General features: G+C 42.1%; 1 protein-coding gene across 28 annotated transcripts in view; it reads right to left on the reverse strand.

Annotated features, from left to right (window-relative positions):
* The window catches only part of nrxn1a (neurexin 1a), a 1,341,442-nt gene that overhangs the window by 634,629 nt on the left and 685,734 nt on the right, over nucleotides 1-21,079 (reverse strand). The gene's annotated exons all lie outside the window — the stretch shown is intronic.

The following is a 21,079-nucleotide window of genomic DNA, read 5'->3' on the forward strand; positions in this document are numbered from 1 at the left end:
CAGCGTACAAGTTAAACACAAATTTCCCTCCACCACAGGTATGGTGGATCATCCTGTTTCTCCCAGCATGGTTCATGGTGCAACCTTCTGCCATAAGGCACGCTTCCAGCACATTGCTGTGGACCAAAGCCACTGTAAGAGGCTAAGTTGAGCAAACAAAACAAGAAGGGTCTCAACCCCAAAAAATCACACATTTCTTCTTTCCAGAGATGCTGCCTGTCCCGTTGAGCTAATCCAGCATTTTGTTTCTGCAGTTCATTCCTAAACAACCTTGACATAGCATGGGGCCTCATTCCAGGCTTACCAATTGTGAAAACTATGACTATTATTGAGTGTGTATGAAAGTTAAAGGTATGCACCATGTTTCAGGATCACCCATGACAGACCAAAAATAAAATCTTTTTTTTTAAAGTTGAGATGAAAATAACCTACACTTAAATGCAATAAAAAAATTAGAATATTTATATTAATGAAATAAATAAAATCCTCTTATGTTCCTATTAAAATAAAACATAATAAAACAGTTTAGCAGATGAAGCAGCAGCTGCAGAGAGAGAAATAGATAAAGTTTATTGACAAAAGGCTCTTCAATAAAACACATATTCCTATTTTATTTGATTTTTCCCAGCTGCCATTGTCTCCATTCATTTCAATGACCTTTATCAAGTCAAACTGGGGTTCAGTGGGCAAATTTTGTGTCTCTAGCAGGTATTCTGCAGTGTTTTCTGCAAAGCAGCAGCTTAGTGTAGATCTCATGTTCAGGAATAGCCCATTAACGATACCTAACAGCAGATCGTGGCAGGGAATATGCCCTCTCTATATTTGTCAATTCTCGTTATAGACATTACCCGACCACAAACATCCTGCATTTTCCGATTCATTTCTCAATTTTCATAGTGTTCATTCTATTTTAATCATTAAAAAATAATATTTTATTTAATATTTTAAAACTAAAATTTGATCGAATAAATACATATTATTGATGAATATTTGATTAAATAAAATGCAACAGATTTTGGAAATCTGAAGTTAAAAAAGGGAAAATGCATAAAAGAGCAGAGGAATGATGTTTCAGTTCTGATGAAAGCCATTGCCCTGAAATGATAACTGTTCTTTTTCCTACTGAAAATGCTGAATGATCTGCAGTATCTAACATATTTCCTGTTTAAAAAAAAAAGTTTTTCTGTACCTATGAGTTTAATAATCATTCATTATCAAAAACTGTCAATTTTATTTTTTGCAATAATTGGAATTAAGAGGACAACTGAGCCCCACATAGAAGCCAGATTCAGTGTACAAGTTAAACACAAAATTCCTGGAATGTGGCAACGACACCAGCCTGACAGGCGGGAGAAGACGGCAGTGGAGGGGAAAAGACATTCTGGCCTTCCATCACAGTGGGGAGGGGACTGGAGGAGACTCACTGTGATGGATGTTTCTTTTTTTTGTGTGTTGGTTGGGGTTGTGTAATTTGCTTATTTTATTGCTTTTATTGTTGGACCGTGGGTGACTAAACTTCGTTCAGAAAACTTGTTTTTTGGATGACAAATAAAGATATCTTGAATCTCTTGAATCTTGAATCTCTCAATACTCTTTTTAGATGATTAGTTTAGTTTAGCGATACAGCGTGGAAACAGGTCCTTCGGCCCACCGAGTGCACTCCGACCAACGATCCCTGAACACCAGCACAATCCTACACACACGAAGGACAATTTACAAATTTACCAAGCCAATGAACCTACAAACATGTACGTCTTTGGCGTGCGGGAGGGTACCAGAGCACCCAGAGAAAACCCACACAGGTCTCAGGGAGAATGTACAAACTCTGTACAGAGAGCACCCACAGTCAGGATCGAACCCGGGTCCCAGACTCTATAAGGCAGTAACTCTACCGCTGCACCATCTCGGTGCCATGAACCCCAACTCTCCAACAAAAAAATATCACCACAAAATTTATGAAATCATGTGAACAGTCCTCTGAAAGAATCACACATGAAATATAAGAGTTTATGCACTGATACCAAAGATTAAAACAAACTCTCCCTATTATGATTTATTCTACAATATTACCTTGCACTTTTCAGGTATAAATTAGATTTTCTATTACTTCTCATTTGTAGTTTTTTAATGTTACTTTAGGCACAATCTTTTATAACTGCTGAAAAAAAATTGTCTAATAGATGTAAATAATGGTGCTGCTATTCATAATTGTGATATCATGAAAAGGAACAGTAAAACATAGTTTGTGTACGAAGGGACTGCAGATGCTGGTTTAAACCGAAGATAGACACAAAAAGCTGGAGTAACTCAGTGGGACAGGCAGCATCCAAAGTTAATTGTTTAGCTGAAGACAGACACAAAAAGCTGGAGTAACAGTGAGCCAGGGGACATCTCTGGAGAAAAGGAATAGGTGACAATGGTCCATTGTTGGCTGTGGGATAGGTGATAATGAGTGAATACAGATAGTGGAACTCAACAGGATGTCAGTAAAACTAGTATGACTAGGGTGGGGGAGGGACGAAGAGAGAGGGGATACAAGGGTTACATGAAGTTAGAGAAATCAAATTGATACCGCTGGGTTGTAAGCTGCTCAAGCGAAACATGAGGTGCGCTTCCTCCAATTTACGTTTGGACTCACTCTGACAATGGGAAGGGGAGTTAAAGTGTTTGGCCATCGGCAGGTCACGTTGGCCGAGGTGGTCTGAGCGAAGGTGTTCATCGAAATGATCGTCGAGTCTGCGCTTGGTCTCGCTGGAACAGCGGGTACAGTAGATGAGGTTGAAGGAGTTGCAAGTGAACCTCTGCCTCACCTGAAAGGGCTGTCAGAGTCCTGGACAGAGTCGAGGGAGGAGGTGTTGCATCTCCTGCCGTTGCTGGGGAAGGTACTCTGGGGAGGGGGTGGTTTGGGTGAGAAGGGATGTTAACCAAGGAGTTGCAAAGGGAACAGTCTCTGCGAAAAGCGGTGGAGATGGGAAGATGAGGCTCGTGGTGGGATCTTGTTGGAGGTGGTGAAAATGTTGGAGAATTATGTGCTACATGTGTCGGCTGATGGGGTGAAAAATGAGGACTAGGAGGAGTCTGTCTCTGTTGCGACTGTGCGGAGGGGGAGGGTGAGCAAGGGCGGAGCTGCGGGGTAACAAGGAGACACGTGAGGGCCTCTCCAATGATAGATTATTTACTTCCTATATTCTGTTCCTTCTGAAAAGTGTTATTTTTCTGCAACTGATAATAACCTTATAAACTACCATATTTTAAAAGGTCGGGCACACACAGATAAATTGGAGACTTTTGAAATGATGAAATTGTCTTTGGTTGTTGATGAAAAATTTGTTTCTGAGAATTAACAGTCCTTTTCACACCTGGTTGCCTGGTTTTCTAACTTATTGGCTTTGTCTATTTTGCATGACCATCTGAGCATAATTTTACATCCATGGCTTTTCTACTTTTCAGCATTTCAGCATGTGGCCAGAAAGCCTTCATCAGTTATAGTGTGAATGTCTTGAGAATCGTGAAGGTGACCACATGAAGGGCAGTATTTTCTTGATTTTGTTTTTCTTTCAAAACAATACCCTTAAAATAGGTCCTTCACAATCAATGTTCCAGTTGATTAGAATTGTATATTACAGTTTTTGCATCTACAAATGTGTGAGAGGATAAATTTAACGTGATAATATGTCTGCCATTGTAATTGGCATGCATTAAATCATATTAGAAACATAGAAAATAGGTGCAGGAGTAGGCCATTTGGCCCTTTGAGCCTGCACCGCCATTCAATATGATCATGGCTGATCATCCAACTCAGTATCCCGTACCTGCCTTCTCTCCATACCCCCTGATCCCTTTAGCCACAAGGGCCACATCTAACTCCCTCTTAAATATAGCCAATGAACTGGCCTCAACTACCTTCTGTGGCAGAGAATTCCACAGACTCACCACTCTCTGTGTGAAGAAATGTTTTCTCATCTCGGTCCTAAAAGACTTCCCCCTTATCCTTAAGCTGTGACCCCTGGTTCTGGACTTCCCCAATATCGGGAACAATCTTCCCGCATCTAGCCTCTCCAACCCCTTAAGAATTTTATATGCTTCAATAAGATCCCCCCTCACAATTAGACATTGTTCTTTACAAAGCAAACCTTTCACAAAAAGCACATTTTAAAATTTTGTGCCAATGGGAGATAAGGAAAGACAAGAGAAAATTATTAAATACAAACCTAATAAGATTATTTAAAATAAGTTTATTATGCAAAGTGAGGAGGAAAGAGTAGGGTGCAGGTGGTCCACAGCAATGGTGCATAGATTTCTATTTACTTAACAAGATCCAGAGTTAAGAATGGAAGAGGGGAATGAGAAAGAAAATGAAAAGGGCAGAGTGAAACTGTCATCAAGATCAGGGAGCAAACTGAAGGAACCACAGCATCAGCTGCAACAGGAATCATTGTGTATTCACAAAATGCTGGAGTAACTCAGCAGGTCAGGCAGCATCTCGGGAGAGAAGGAATGGGTGTCGTTTCGGGTCGAGACCCTTCTTCAGACTGAAGAAGGGTCTCGACCCGAACGAGACCCTTCTTCAGTCTGAAGAAGGGTCTCGACCCAAAACGTCACCCATTCCTTCTCTCCCGAGATGCTGCCTGACCTGCTGAGTTACTCCAGCATTTTGTGAATAAATACCTTCAATTTGTACCAGCATCTGCAGTTATTTTCTCATACATCATTGTGTACTCAGCAGATTCAAAACAACAAAGTTGAATATACATTTATCCATCATTTTAAAAGATCAGCAGTTCACAACTGGGACAAACAGAAAGTCTGCATAGAGGTATATGTGGGAGGGAATTTGTAGATTGGGGCATGGTATTGTTTTAGGAAGATATAATGTACACCTAAGATGTGCAACTGTAAGGTCACCGGTTGCGTTGATAACAGAGCAGATTGGCCAACCAATTTTGGACCCTCCTGATATCTATTCTATTTTAACACTTAACTTGTGAAAATCACCCCATTGCCTGAATATAAGAGGGCAACACGATAACTACAATAGCCGTTAAATAGTGATTTATTTACTGCTGCTCAGACTTCACCATTGCTATTTGTAAATGTTCTGCCTGATTTATCACAGAACATATTGGATCGTGCAGCTTCACTGAACTAGGGCACATACTGCAGCTTGCAAGATTTGTTTCTACTGCATAACTACGATTTTCTTCTTAAGCTAATGACCTTCAGTCTTTTTCTACCAAGTAGTTGCTGAACAACCTACATTTTTGTGCAATTTCTGAAACATCGCAGATTCATACACTATATTTGTTCACAAGACTAGCAAATTATCCAGTTTCAATTTGCAAGTAAAATCATGAAACCACGAGTTCCAGATAAATTGTTATTCTTATAGGAACAGTCCTATAGGCATTTCCAAAGTTTAATGGTGTGTGTGTCTGTGTGAGTGACAATGTGAGTGACAGTGTGAGAGTACGAGTGAGTGCGTGACAGTATGAGTGTGAGTGAATGAGTGTGAGTGAGTGACAGTGTGAGTGAGTGTGAGCGATTGACAGTGTGACTGAGTGAGCGAGTGACAGTGTGAGCGAGTGTGACGGTGTGAGTGAGTGTGAGCGAGTGTTAGTGAGTGTGAGCGAGTGAGTGAGAGTGTGAGTGAGTGTGAGCGAGAGAGTGTGAGTGAGTGTGAGCCAGTGAGTGTGAGTGAGTGTGAGCGAGTTAGCGTGACAGTGTGAGTGAGTGTGAGCGAGTGAGTGAGAGTGTGAGTGTGAGCGACAGTGTGTGTGAGTGTGAGCCAGTGACTGGGTGTGTGAGCGAGTGACATTGTTAGTGATTGTGAGCGAGTGAGTGTGACAGTGTAAGTAAGTGTAAGTGAGTGAGTGAGTATGAGCGAGTGACACTGAGTGAGTATGAGCGAGTGACTTTGTAACTGTGTGAGCGAGTGACAGTGTGAGTGTGTGAGCGAGTGACAGTGTGAGTGTGTGAGCGAGTGAGTGTGACAGTGAGTGAGTGTGAGCGAGTGAGTGTGACAGTGCGAGTGAGTGTAGAAGTGTGAGTGAGTGTGAGGGAGTGACAGTGTGAGTGAGTGTGAGCGAGTGTGAGTGAGCGAGTGAGTGTGCCAGTGTGAGTGAGTGAGCGAGTGACAGTGTGAGTGAGCGAGTGAGCGTGTGAGTGAGGGAATGGAGTGACAGTGAGTGGAGTGACGGACAGAGTGAGTGAGTGAGCGAGAGAGATTTTTCTGCATGGGAAGTTGGAATAATTTATTTGCTTATTTTTCTGAGTACCGATCATTCAATTTTAACATCCATCAACTAATATGGCAACAACTACAAATGTTTCCTTCCTGATACTAAAGACTTTTGAGTATAAAACCACATTTTCATGTGTGGTTCTTTTGGAATATATTAGTTATCAGGACACCAGATGCATCATTAATTATAACAGACCACTTATCTTGCATTCAGCAAATCTACTCTGCATTATAATGTAAAACCTTTCAATGTTAATAAGCATCAAAATCATTCATAATATATTTAGTTAAAAAAATCGTTAAGAATAATCTATGTTAATTTAGTCATTTACCAGATGCAATATGCATACTTACTATTTATCGTAATTAAAATCTATAAGTACAAATACAAGTTAATATGAACATTCACACACTGAAAAGAAATTGTGATTTCAACCTGCTGTTACCCTGAGCATTCCAGGTAAATCAATAGTATAACAGGACAAATTGTCTTTCTTGCAAGTATGCCAAATTTATATCAAATCATGTTTGGAAGTAGCATGTTAGATTTTATATGTGGAAAAAACAACGTAGCATTTTATGCATTTGAATAAATATTCATCGGTTTACGTAAATGAAATTTTGTGGTACCGTAATAAGATCACATTTGAAGTGGAGTTTGCAGTTCTGGTTATAGAAAGGATGCCACTAAATTAGAAAGGGTGCCGAAGAGATTTACTATGATGTTACCTGGACTTGTTGGCTTAAGTTATAGGGAGGTTGGATAGGCTGAGGCTGAGCGTAGAAAGCTGAGGGGTGACCTTATTGTGATGCAGAAGATCATGAGCGATATGGATCAAGTAAACGCTCGCATTCATTTTACCAGGGTAGAGAAATCTAAAAACTGGAGGGCAAAGGCATAAGGTGAAAAGGGAGAGATTTAAGAGGGACCTTTGGGGCAGCTTTTTCATTCATAGGTTAGTCCATATGAGCTACCAGAGGAAGCTACAGTAGTGGATAAAATTCCAACTTATACAGGACAATTTAACAGACAAAATTGATAAGAAATATTTAGAGAGCTGTAGGCCAAATACAGGCAAATAGGACGAGCCCAGTATGCCAACTTGATTGTCATGGACAACAGGAGCCAAAGGGTCTCTTTCCCTGCTGCACAGATTTGTAACACAATAACTGTGTTGGAAGTGGCCGTGTTTTTATCTCTGGATCATAACAAATTAATATCAATACTTTATAATGTATTCTTGGGATGAGAACTTTCCCAGCATTAATCATCCAATCCAAGAATTAACAAAAAGAAGGGTCTCGACCCGAAACGTCACCCATTCCTTCTCTCCCGAGATGCTGCCTGACCTGCTGAGTTACTCCAGCATTTTGTGAATAAATCGATTTGTACCAGCATCTGCAGTTATTTTCTTATACCAAGAATTAACGTTGTTTGAGTTCTCCTTTAGGAAGTAACACTGGCCACTTTAAACATTCCACAAGGTACTCAGTGAAGGCACTTCCATTACGTTATTATGCAAGCTATTCCGTGGTTTTGACTCAGCAATAATGAAACGACACCAACACATACAACTATCAAATAAAATGTGGGAACAACTAATATTCAATATTTTCCCATGGTTCTGCAATCCCAACTCCTGGTATTGAATGTTAAGTATTTGACACGCTGCCGCTGAATAACTGGGCAGGTTTGTGCAGTATATTCACAATCTATCAATGGTGCAGGGAATGAAGACATATCATTGCATGGAGTGCCACTCAATAGAATGGATTTGTCAAAGGTCATGTCAAGCTGGAGTGTTAATGAAGAGGCAAATGGAAAGTTAGCTGTACACTCCTAACATATGCGATAAAAGTGGTATGTCAGAAAATGAGCCAATAATTTGGAAACCCAGCCCCTGATCCAATACTCATATCATTTATGAAACAGCTCAATTTACTTTCTGATCAGTGATGATCACCCTTCAGATTCATGGGATTTTGGCAATGGTAATTTCACTGGATATCAAGCAGAGTTGACATGAATATTTCTTTCCAGCTATCAACCCAAGCCTAAGTTTTGTTCAAGTTTTGGTGCATTGATTTCATATTATGGCTGTTAATGGAGTAGTGTGCTCTATAACAACAAAAAATTAGTTTGTTGTCCCATTCAATTTGGAATATCTTGACATTGCTGGCAAGCCCTGGATTTATTTTCAATGTAAAATTGTCCTAGTGAAGATGTTGATGACACACCTATTTGAACCACTGTAGTCCATCTGCTGGCAGCACACTCTCAGTGCTTGTTCAAAATATCATCCCAGCATTGATGAAGGACTGGATATATATTTCCAAGCCTTGATATTGTACAACTTGGAGGAGAACCTGCAGTTGACGTTGATCCATGTATCCCCTGTCCTTGACCTTTTAGGTGGGAGAGTTTGTGGCCCTGCTATTTGAAGACCATACATCTTCTTTACCACTATCTATTTGCTAAATCACTTTCAGGGAGTTATGGACTTGAACCCCAAGACGTCTCCCTAGATCAATGCTGTTCAGGGTCTTGCCATTAACTGTATACTTTTGCCTTACATTCAATCTCCCAAATTGCAAGTCTCACACTTGTTTGGATTAAACTCCATCTGCCATTTCTCCACACATTGCTATAAGTGATCTCTAATCCACTGTATACTATGACAGCCTTCCTCACTTTTAGTGTAAGAAAATAACTGCAGATGCTGGTACAAATCGAAGGTATTTATTCACAAAATGCTGGAGTAACTCAGCAGGTCAGGCAACATCTCAGGAGAGAAGGAACGGGTAACTTTTCGGGTCGAGACCCTTCTTCAGACTGATGTCAGGGGGGCAGGACAAAGGAAGGATATAGGTGGAGACAGGAAGACAGTGGGAGATCTGGGAAGGGGGAGGGGAAGAGAAGGACAGAGGAACTATCTAAAGTTGGAGAAGTCAATGTTCATACCGCTGGGCTGCAAACTGCCCAAGCGAAATATGAGGTGCTGTTCCTCCAATTTCCGATGGGCCTCACTTTGGCACTGGAGGAGGCCCATGACAGAAAGGTCAGACTGGGAGTGAGAGGGGGAGTTGAAGTGCTCAGCCACCGGGAAATCAGGTTGGTTAAGGCGGACTGAGCGAAGCGATCGCCGAGCCTGCGTTGAGTTTCTCCGATGTAAAGAAGTTGACATATAGAGCAGCGGATGCAATAGATGAGGTTGGAGGAGGTGCAGGTGAACCTCTGTCTCACCTGGAAAGACTGTTTGGGTCCTTAGATGGAGTTGAGGGGGGGAGGTAAAGGGACAGGTGCTGCATCTCCTGCGGTTGCAGGGGAAAGTGCCCGGGGACGGGGTGGTTTGGGTAGGAAGGGACGAGTGGACCGGGGAGTTACGGAGGGAACGGTCTCAGGGGATGGGAAGATGTGGCCAGTGGTGGGGTCCCGTTGCAGGTGACGGAAATGTTGGCGGATGATTTGTTGGATACGCTGGCTGGTGGGGTGGAAGGTGAGAACGAGGGGGATTCTGTCCTTGTTACGAATGGGGGGAGGGGGAGCAAGAGCGGAGCTGTGGGATGTAGAAGAGACCCGATCTGACCTGGCTCTTTCTCAGTTAATGCAATTGTAGTTTGCTCTCCTGTGCCGAAATACATTCCTCCTTTGCATCTGGAGGGAAATCTCATGGAGCCACGCAGCTCTGCCAAATATCTATTCTGTCAACCAACTCATTATTTTAACCCCAGTATATGTTTATATGAATTCACTCTTCAATACCCTGTCATACTTCGGCTTTTCCTTTTCCACCAGAGCAACCTCTAAACTGGACACAGTTTGCTTAGACTCCATGCTGACTCCAATTTAGTATGTCAAGTTTATCTTATTGTGAGACCTGTGATGAACACTAAACTCCCTATAATTGGCTCATTCTTACTATCTTCTCTACATTCCTCATTTAGCACAACATGGCGGAGGGCATCTTTGGTACGAGACAGGATTTAGTCTCTGCACGAACTAACTGGTGGTCAATTCTACCATGGACAGGTTCAGATCAAGATAAAATAGGTTTATCTGTTTTGTTGATTCACTCACTACTGTTTGCAGACGGTCAGCCAACACTTGCGAACACATTCGGTAGTGCGTCTGCCAAGCCAGTCAACCAGTGTTGGACATAAAAATCCCCACCCAGAGTATATATACACAGTTTCCCTTGCTATTTTCAGAACTTCTTCCAAGTATTGTTCAAAGCGAAGGAAAATAGGTTCATTAGTTGAAAGAGGACAGGAAATGGCCATCAGGAGGAGGTTCCCTCACCTCACGTTTAAACTGATGTCATGAGATATCATGGTGCCTTGAAGCGAATAGTCAAGTTAAAGATGCAGCAAATTTGCAAGGATGGAGGGTCAAGTGGTGATGATGGTAAATTGGAAACTTGGATAAGGTTTGGGAAATAGAAAACATCATGAGCCAACATAGAATCCAGGAAGTAAAGTGAAGTGATCAACATTTTAGTGTATTTATTCACAAAATGCTGGAGTAACTCAGCAGGTCAGGCAGCATCTCAGGAGAGAAGGAATGGGTGACGTTTCGGGTCGAGACCCTTCTTCAGTCTGAAGAAGGGTCTCGACCCGAAACGTCACCCATTCCTTCTCTCCTGAGATGCTGCCTGACCTGCTGAGTTAGTCCAGCATTTTGTGAATAAATACCTTCAATTTGTACCAACCTCTGCAGTTATTTTCCTACACTAACATTTTAGTGTAAATAGATTCAAAGGAGCATTTTCTGATCACATGGGGAAGGTGAGGTGAAGAAGCATGGGGTGGGGAAGGGGGGGGGGGGGTGAGGAAAAATGTCTCATGAACTTAAATTACAGAGAACATGGTAAACTGCACTGGACGTTGAACTCACTGAAGGCGAGAGGTTGCTAGGTGCATTGGATAAGGAAATAAAACGTACAGTAGGACAACGTTTATGATATTTGGATGACATGTAGAGAACAAGGTGAGATGGAAAATGTATCACTGTCTCACCCAGTCCAGATTGCAGTGTTGATAGAATCATCTATAATAAGATCGTTGCCACCCCTGAGCCTATTCTTGAGTGAACAGATAGCAGAGGGGGATGTTCCTCTCATCAGTAATCGGAGAGGGAAGCTGATGGGCTGGTAATATTAGCCTTCACAGTACTTTGGGCCAAAAAAAAGAGACAAAATTGGATGTAGGAGCAGTGATGGTTGTTTCAATGGGCCCTTTACATGGCGCCAAGCAGCTTAAAGGTCAGATATAGGAATGGGATAAAAGTATAATGTTTCATGAGAGCTGAAAGACGGGGGGGGGGGGGGGGGGGGAGACATGGCACAGCAGAGTACCTGAAAAGGGAAAGGTAGAAGGTAGAAGGTATGATGAATAATGAACCAAGGAGGAAGATAAATGGAGAAGATTTGGAAATAGAACTAGTAGGCTCAGGTCTAGAGTAACAATCAAAACATGCATGCAGTACAAATGGAACTATGAAAAAGCCAAGGTATAATTTTCTGATATACTAGGTGTCCAGGTGGTAAATGAGGAATGCAAAAGAGGCAATAGGCAGGAGACAATACGATGGAGTTTAGAGTTACTCACAAGCCTCACAACAAGGTAAAAAACATACCTGAAGTCAGTATGCAGCCTTTGCAAACTGTTGTCCAAGTGTCGAGATAGCTATGGTATCATCATATCATATCATATATATGCAGCCGGAAACAGGCCTTTTCGGCCCTCCAAGTCCAAGTAGAAAAGTGATTTCCAAAGTATTTGAAGCAAAGGCAATGAAGAATGAATTGATTTCAGCACATTCTGGGATTAAAAACTTAGAGGACACAAGAAAATTATGGCAGTGCTGGGAGTCCTCGTAAGATCTAAAAATGGTGGAGAGATTTATCTTGGTTCAGGAGAGCAAACCTCTAAAGAAGAATCAGACTGAAACTGAAAAGCTCACAGGCCATCCACAGGCATCACATATGAAAGCAGTTTTGAAAGCAGAGCAGAAGCTGCTTGAAGGTACTTTTAGCTTTAATGCATTGAGCACAGATTGGCAGCACAGCATCTGTCGTTGACATCTAAGCAGTGTTAAAGCATTGTCTTGGAATCTACAGAAATCCAGATATTTGAAAGCTATTTCTGAGAAAAGATCTAGTGCTCACTGAAGGCAATTAATAGAGGATGGTTTAATAGAGTGCTGGTTTAAACTGAAAGTCATAACACCGAAAAGATGTGACTCAATATTGACAATAGACAATAGACAATAGGTGCAGAAGTAGGCCATTCAAACCAGCACCACCATTCAAACCAGCACCACCTTCAAACCAGCACCACCATTCAATGTGATCATGGCTGATCATTCTCAATCAGTACCCCGTTCCTGCCTTCTCCCCATACCCCCTGACTCCGCTATCCTTAAGAGCTCTATCTAGCTCTCTCTTGAATGCATTCAGAGAATTGGCCTCCACTGCCTTCTGAGGCAGAGAATTCCACAGATTTACAACTCTCTGACTGAAAAAGTTTTTCCTCATCTCCGTACTAAATGGCCAACCCCTTATTCTTAAACTGTGGCCCCTGGTTCTGGACTCCCCCAATATTGGGAACATGTTTCCTGCCTCTAACGTGTCCAACCCCTTAAACCCCTAGGGCGGCACGGTAGCGCAGCGGTAGAGTTGCTGCTTTACAGCGAATGCAGCGCCGGAGACTCAGGTTCGATCCTGACTACGGGTGCTGCACTGTAAGGAGTTTGTAGGTTCTCCCCGTGACCTGCGTGGGTTTACTCCGAGATCTTCGGTTTCCTCCCACACTCCAAAGACGTACAGGTATGTAGGTTAATTGGCTGGGTAAATGTAAAAATTGTCCCTAGTGGGTGTAGGATAGTGTTAATGTACGGGGATCACTGGGCGGCACGGACTTGGAGGGCCGAAAAGGCCTGTTTCTGGCTGTATGTATATGATATGATAATCTTATAAGTTTCGATAAGATCCCCTCTCATCCTTCATTATTGTGAGGAATAGTCATCTATCTGCTTGCAGTTGCTCTGACATTCAATACATCATGCTGATCTGTGACTTAGCTCTGTGTACTCACCTTCACATTTCTTTTTTCACCTTTAAACCATTTCTTAAACCTTGGTTATCAAACAAAAACCTGTCAATCTCACACTTCAAATTAAAAACGTGTTTGATATCAATTACTACCTGACAAACATCTATCTACTAGCCACTGTGTACACAAATATCTCCTAACTCTTTAAAGGCTTGGCTATAATTTTTACATACAGTAGATGGACACAAAATGCTGGAGCAACTCAGTGGGACAGGCAGCATCTCTGGAGAAAAAGAATGGGTGACAGGACAAAAACCTTCTTCGACACTTCCTTCTCACTTCCGCTGAGTTACTGCAGCATTTTATGCCTCTCTTCAGTGTAAACTAGGATCCACAGTTCCTTCCTGCACCTTTAACATATAGTGCCAGGTTGTGGACATCCTAGATGGAAATTGGTTTTCTATCTACCCTATTAGTTCTCCTAAACATCTGAAACATTTCAGATCACGCTTTTATCGAAATTTGAGGAAAGAGAAAATCAGTTTCTGATTAAACTATACTTGTAAATTGATCTAGTTATAATTCTGGTAAATCTATGTTGTAACCTCACCAGATAGGAAAATAAGATCGAGGTACAGGATTGGCCTGTATTTAATTGATTGGCAGAAGTGGCTCATGGGCTTTCTCCTGTCCAATGCCATGTAGAGCACTCCATTCCCTTGTGGTGTGTTTATGTAGTTTCTTCTCATATGACCCCTGCTTTTACAATTGTTAAAATATCAAAACACTGAATTCAATATAGTCTATTACCCTTCTTAAGTTATGAAGAAGAGAAGGTTTTATTTTTTACAACATATGCTGCACCAGTCAAAGTTTCAACAAGAGAGATGCAGTTGGTTCATGGTTAAGCTGAAGAAAGGGAAAGACATGGATTTATACTGTGTCTTTCACATCCCTTTCAGGATGTTCCAAATCAACCTCGAGGCAAATAATAACTTTTAAAAGCATCATTTTAGAATTGGCGGCAACTATTTTGCACACAACTATCTTCAAGCAGTGTGGTACTAACTAGATAATGTTCCAGAAGTTCAATCATCCGATGCCTTTTTTCAAATATTAGCGATGCACATACGCACGTCAAGTTGGAATACAATTACAAAGATTTCCAGATCAGTTAAGCCATCATGGAAATTGGGGCAGGCACTTCCTATCAGATATCACACTCACATGTATCAGTCTGTTTCTGCACCAGCAACACATGTCATTACATCTTTCTCTATTCATCACTTCTATAGGATGCTGCTGGAATAAATCAGTTCACTGTTCTGAAGCATGTCTGTCTTTGGATACACTCAGCTTTAAAAGGTTTTGCATGTTCTTGCTCTACAGAAATCCAATTTAAAGGGAAGCTTCCTATCTGACTCCCAGCCTGCAACTGGGAACCTGCTTTGGGAAAGCTCTTTTAATATATTTATTCTTCTCCTTTCCTTGGACCACCTCTCCACTCAAGCTTATGATGTTCACCCAATCCTCAGAGCCCGATCATCCAAACCAAATTAGTTGAGTTGGTTTATCCATCCAACATCGGTTTGCAGGTCTCTGTCATGCCATTGAGAACCTCATGTCACCTCATCCCAACCTCCCATTTGTTGCAACCAACCACTCCCCCCAGCCCACCACAGATCCTCCGTGACTGTTAATCACAGAAACTAGCACTCTAAACCTCATTCCTATCTATAACCTCTTTCCAGTCCAGTCTATTTTCCGCACAAACTGGCCAGATCTTAATTTTGCCTTAAGTTTGACAGTCTTCCTTCACACAGTTAATTTGGTGCCTGGAAAAAGGAAAGGCCTTACCCTAGTACAACAGATTCAATGTCACCCAACATCTAGGATGTGCTGTAATGCGGAATTTGCAAGTGGAAGACTCACTACCAAAACAGTACTTGACATGTTACTTATGAGCAAATTACTTATCATCAAGCCACTGGGGGATGAATGAACTCCTGCGCCAGTCTGAATAATGTGTAGCAAGGAAATGCAGATGCTGGTTTAAACCGAAGAGACACAAAAGTTTGGAGTAACTCAGCGGGTCAGACAGCATCTCTTGATAAAAGGAATAGGTGATGTTTTGGTTCAGACCATCTGAAGAAGGGTCTTGACCCGAAACGTCACCTGTTCCTTCTCTCCAGAGATGCCGTCTGACCCGCTGAGTTACTCCAGCTTTTTGTATCTATCTCCAGTCTGAATAATAATGACTGAGGGATAAATATCTGCCAACGCACAATAAATCCAGTGGCATCCCTTCAACCATGCACCAAATTGACTCTATGACAGTTAAGATCGGGTAAGGGGCAAGATCTGGCCAATTTGTGGGAGAGATGCCTTGGCTGGAGAGAAGTTGTGGAAAGGAATGACATTTGGAGTGCTGGTTGCTCTGATCAATAGTCACCAAGTATCTGAGGCAGGCTGGGAGGACAGAGACAAGTGGTAGGTTGGCATGTGGTGGGTGATGTTGCGATTGGTGTGTCAGAGACCAACATCAGATGTTGGTTGGGATAAACCAACAACAACTGACAACAAGTATTATTGAGACTTTACTTTAGACTTTTTTGGATGCATGGTGGAAACAGGTCCTTCGGCCCACCGAGTCTGCACCAACCAACGATCAACCTGTACACACTAGGGACTATCTACACACTGGGAATAATTTACAAAAGACAATTAACCTACAAACTTGTACATCTTTGGAGTGTGGGAGGAAACCGGAGCATCCGGAGAAAAACAATGTAGTCACAGGGAGAGTCTGCAAACTTTTTTCGACAGCACCTGTAGTCAGGATTGAACTCTGGCGCTGTAAAGCAACAACTCTACCACTGTGTGTGTGTCCCGTCCCCCCCCCCAGAGTCCTATGAGATTCCTCTGAAACTCCTCTGAGATTTCTGAGAATCTTTATGAAAGAATCGCCAAAGTTTCATTACATCTGAAATATGGCCGACTAATCTGTGCAGCAGCCCTTCAATATGAAATGGATTTCCTACTTCGGATTGTGAATTCTAAGCTCTCATTGGCACTGGAGTGAATCCCTGACTGAGATGTAAAAGCACTGAGCCAAATCAGTTTGCAGAGTATATGCAAAGACGTACAGGTATGTAGGTTAATTGGCTGGGTAAATGTAAAAAATTGTCCCTAGTGGGTGTAGGATAGTGTTAATGTACGGGGATCGCTGGGCGGCACGGACTTGGAGGGCCGAATAGGCCTGTTTCCGGCTGTATATATATGATGATGATGATGATGATGCATTCTACAATTTACAGGTTCCACCTCCTGCAGATAATGGTTAATATAATTAAGCTACCACGAATGTGGGAAAGTAAAATGTTTATTTTCTGACTAAACTACCGGTAATGTCTTTGGAACATCCCATTTGCTCAATCTGAAATTTCACAATAAGAAGAGTTCATTTTCCTTCTTTCACAAACATTATTCATTATCAGCAATAAAATTGTAAAGATTAAGTGAGGTTGTGAGAAAAATAGTTTTCCCCTCACAATTCCATCCCTAAACTTGGTCAACTTGAGTAAGTATAGAATTATCTTCCAGGCTGAATCCTAATACGACAATTGTAATCTTGGTGACGTCTAGAGGGTATGTTACTTCAAGCAATAAGCTGTATTTGTGATGCAAACAACACTGTTGGTGATTAATCTAGAAAGTTCTGCAAAACCACTAAGTATTTTTAGGCAAAAATCCCACAGTTGTCCGTAATTATATAACAAATGCATAAACACGATCATAAGATCTGACTAATTAAAAGCTTTTTGTGGGCAGGTGTACAGTAAATAGTCATTTCTCCGGTGAAGTTAAGGTCAAAACATTGCTGGGTGACAAACATCATTGCTTTACCAGTAGACTTCATCTTCTCGAAGGAAGTAGCATAATTCAAAATAAAATATATTTGTTGATAACGGGCACTAATGAATTGGTTGGTAACCACTGGCTTCATAAAGAGTTGCTGACTAACTGTGGTGCTTTCTGAAATTCTTGCCTTTGCAGTTGCTGATGCTGATGCATTTGACCACTAACTCCACCTTTACTTTAGTCTTTAGAGATACAGCGTGGAAGCAGGCCTACCACCCACCGAGTCTGCGTCGACCAGTGGTCAGCCGTACACTAGCACTTTTCCATGTTCCAGTTGCTGCCTTACAGCACCAGAGACCCAGGTTCGATCATGACTATGGGTGCTATCTATGCAGAGTTTGTAGGTTCTCCCTGTGACTGCGTGGGTTTTTCCCCAGGTGCTCGGGTTTCCACCCACATTCCAAAGACGTGCAGGTTTGTAGGTTAATTGGCTTTGGTGAAATTTGTAAATTGTCCTAAGTGTGTAGGATAGTGCCAGTGCCTGCCAGGTGATAGCTGATTGGCACGGACTCGGTGGGCCGAAGGACACTTGGAACGTTGCGTGCAGTTTTGATGGCCCCTATATAGGAAGGATGTGGAGACTTTGGAATGGGTGCAGAGGAGGTATACCAGAATGATGCTTGGATTACATGGTATTATCAACAAGGGGAGGTTGGGCAGACATGGATAGTTTTCTCTGGAATGCCAGATGTTGTGGGGAGGCCTGATAGATGTAGATAAAATGATGAGAGGCATAGACAGGGTAAACAGACAGGACCTTTTTCACAGGATGGAGATATCAAACATTAGAGGGTGTAGCTTTCATAGGTGATGGGGCAAAGTTTAAAGAAGATGTGTGTTTTTTTAAATTTTACACAGGGGATAGTGGGCGCCTGGAATGCACTGTCAAGGGTGATGATGGAAGCAGATACGATAGTGACATCTAAGAGATATTTGGATAGGCACAGATATGCAGGGAATGGAGGGATATGGATTATGTGCAGGCAAATAAGAGATGGTCTTGGTATCATGTTCGGCACAGACAACGTGAGCTGAAAGGATCATGCTGTCCTATTCCATGATCAGGGTTGGGAACTCGGGACAAGTATGTGACAAAAATGGGAGGTTGGGAACATTGGTGGATTTGTGGCTGGAGTCAATGACAGGAATAATTTCAGGATTGGAGAGAGATAGTGCTCAGAAAATGGTAACAGAATGAGGAAGATGTAAGGTTGTGGGGAGTGTGCCTGTGCCTGTGTTCACACAGAGGCTGCTCTATACAGCATGGAAAGAGGCTCTTTAGCCCAACTCGTCCATGCTCCCCAAAATGCCCCATCTAAGCAAGTTGCCTTTGCCCACGCTTGGTCAATTTATCTTGGAACATTTTCTAGCTATGTACCTGTCCAATTTTAAATGCTATTATAGTACATGCCTCAACTATCTCCTCTGGCAGCTTGTTCTATACAACCACCACCTTCTGAGTGAAAAAAGTTGTCCCTCCAGTTGCTATTAAATCTTATTCCTCTCACCTTAAAGCTTTGGTTCTTGATTTCTCTATCCTGGCTAAAAAACACTGTGGATTCACTCTAACAATTCCCCTCATAATTTTAAACACCTATATGAGATCATCCCTTAGCCCTCCAATGCCCTCCAATGAATGAAGTCATAGCCTGTCCAATCTCTCGCTATATCTAAGACCCTAGAGTCTTGGCAACATCGTCGTGAACCTTCTCTACACTCTTTCCAGCTTAATGATAGCAAGGTGACCTAAACACAGTACTCAAATGTAGACCCACCAATGTCTTGTACCACTGACCAAACTTCTATACACAATACTCTGCCTGATGAAGGCCAATGTCCCAAAAGCCTTTATTACCACCAGCGATGCCACTTTCAGGGAACTATGTACTCCTAGATCCCTCTGCTCTACAACACTCCCCAGGGCCCAACCATTCACTGTGAAGGTTCTGCCGTGGTTTGACTTCACCAAAATGCACTACCTTACACTTATCTGTATTAAACACCATTAGCTTTTCCTCAGCCCACATGCCAGCTAATCAAGATCCTTCTGTGTTATCTACCTGTATGCTTGCGATTAATCCTTAAATACCAGAGCCTGGTTTCCAGTCATCTTTTCCTCTGGACTCCATCACACACAATCTATCCGGGCAGCCTTGCTCCCACTCACTACCAATTACAAATCTAGAAGGCAATATCCAATCTCAAAAATAACACGGCCCTGGCAAAGATAGTTTGCTGACATCTTAAAATTGAGGTGACTATCTTCAGTCCCAAAACTATAATCTCATTATCCACATCTAGGAAAAAGAGTATAAACAAGGAGTCTCCAGGATTGCCACAACCATGATCATCTTCAAGAAATTAGACGCATCGGAGTGACGAGATTACATGCTGTTTTTACACAAATAGTGGTTGATATCCAGAACTCAATACTAGAAAAGGTGGAAGAGACAGATATAATTGCAACATTTAGGAGATATTTAGACAATCACTTGAGTATGCAGGGCAATAGAGAGATTAAGGGCAAAAAGGTTGGCATAGATATGGTGGGCCAAAGGGCCCTTTTCTATACTGTCCCATTCAATCAAATTGAATCTTTAGCCATTTCAGTTTACTGGTCAAATGATGCACTGGTTGCCATTCCCCAAGACCACCAAGATGGTAGTAAAGAGGAAAAGCCGCAGTTTGACTGGGCCATGGTTGCAGTGCAGGCGATTTACTAATGGAATTCAGTTATTTGCACAGACTATGCCAATGGCAATGCCAACCCCCATAACCTCTATCACCAAGACAGCACCATCACAAGAATTATAGCAGTTCAAAACAGTAGCTTGCTACCACCCTCTCAGGGTCAATTTGCAAAGGATGACATATGCTGGTCTTGCCAGGGTTCTTGCATCTTCCCCAAATGAAATGTAAATTTGCTCCATGTTAGCGCTCATGGCATTGCACACAGTCTCTAAAGATTGTGCTCAAATATTACAACTCAGGGCTACTCTTGGCTGGAGTCATCAAGAATGTATCCCATTATACAGCCCACTACTGCAATACTAAACTTTGCAGACCTTCCCTGTTCCTTGCATGAAGTATAGAAGGCGATGTGTCTTCGGAGGCTTGCTGATATTGTCGGCTTTCTCGTGGCCGAACCACATCCTTTGACTGCCCCATCTCAGAATGTGCAGCCAAATAATAACTGCTACAATTTCTCTCTTTGATTATTCAACCACACCCCAAAGACTTTCATGCTCACTACCAAATATCAGGGCATGAACAAAATGCTTTCATTGTCTTCTGCCCACCATATGCCAGTCACATGGCAGAACAATGGCATTTTGCAACAAATTTCAAAATTTAGCTCCTGATCCCTGTGTGGTCCTGAAACATGCAGACAACTACTAATATTGCAAAAGCTGAACCCAATGGTTCCAAAGCCTGGACCATTATATACATGGTACACATGGACCTTAAATGTAGGCTTCAGAGAAGGCCGCATGTCCTCTATTTGATCGTTCAGTGTATGCTGAATTATTATTGCTAAATACTAAGCTCTATCATATTTATGAATCAAATCAAGCCTCAAGTTCCATGCCGTTAATATTACCAATGATCTGTCATGAACCAACCACATTGATGGGCCAGCCAAAAGGCCACCAATACCTCTACATCCTTTGGAGACTGAGGAAATTCGTCATGTCTCCAATGACTCTCGTAAACTACGACAAATACATCACCGAATGAATACTCAGGTTACATCACAGCTTGATTTGGGACCAGCTCTGCCCAAGGTAGCTAACACCCTAAATTAAACATCATTCTGGTAAACCTCCTCTGCACCCTTTCCAAAGCATGTACATTCTTCCTGTT

This window comes from Rhinoraja longicauda, chromosome 9 (genome assembly GCF_053455715.1).
Source record: "Rhinoraja longicauda isolate Sanriku21f chromosome 9, sRhiLon1.1, whole genome shotgun sequence".
Taxonomy (NCBI): Eukaryota; Metazoa; Chordata; class Chondrichthyes; order Rajiformes; family Arhynchobatidae; genus Rhinoraja; species Rhinoraja longicauda.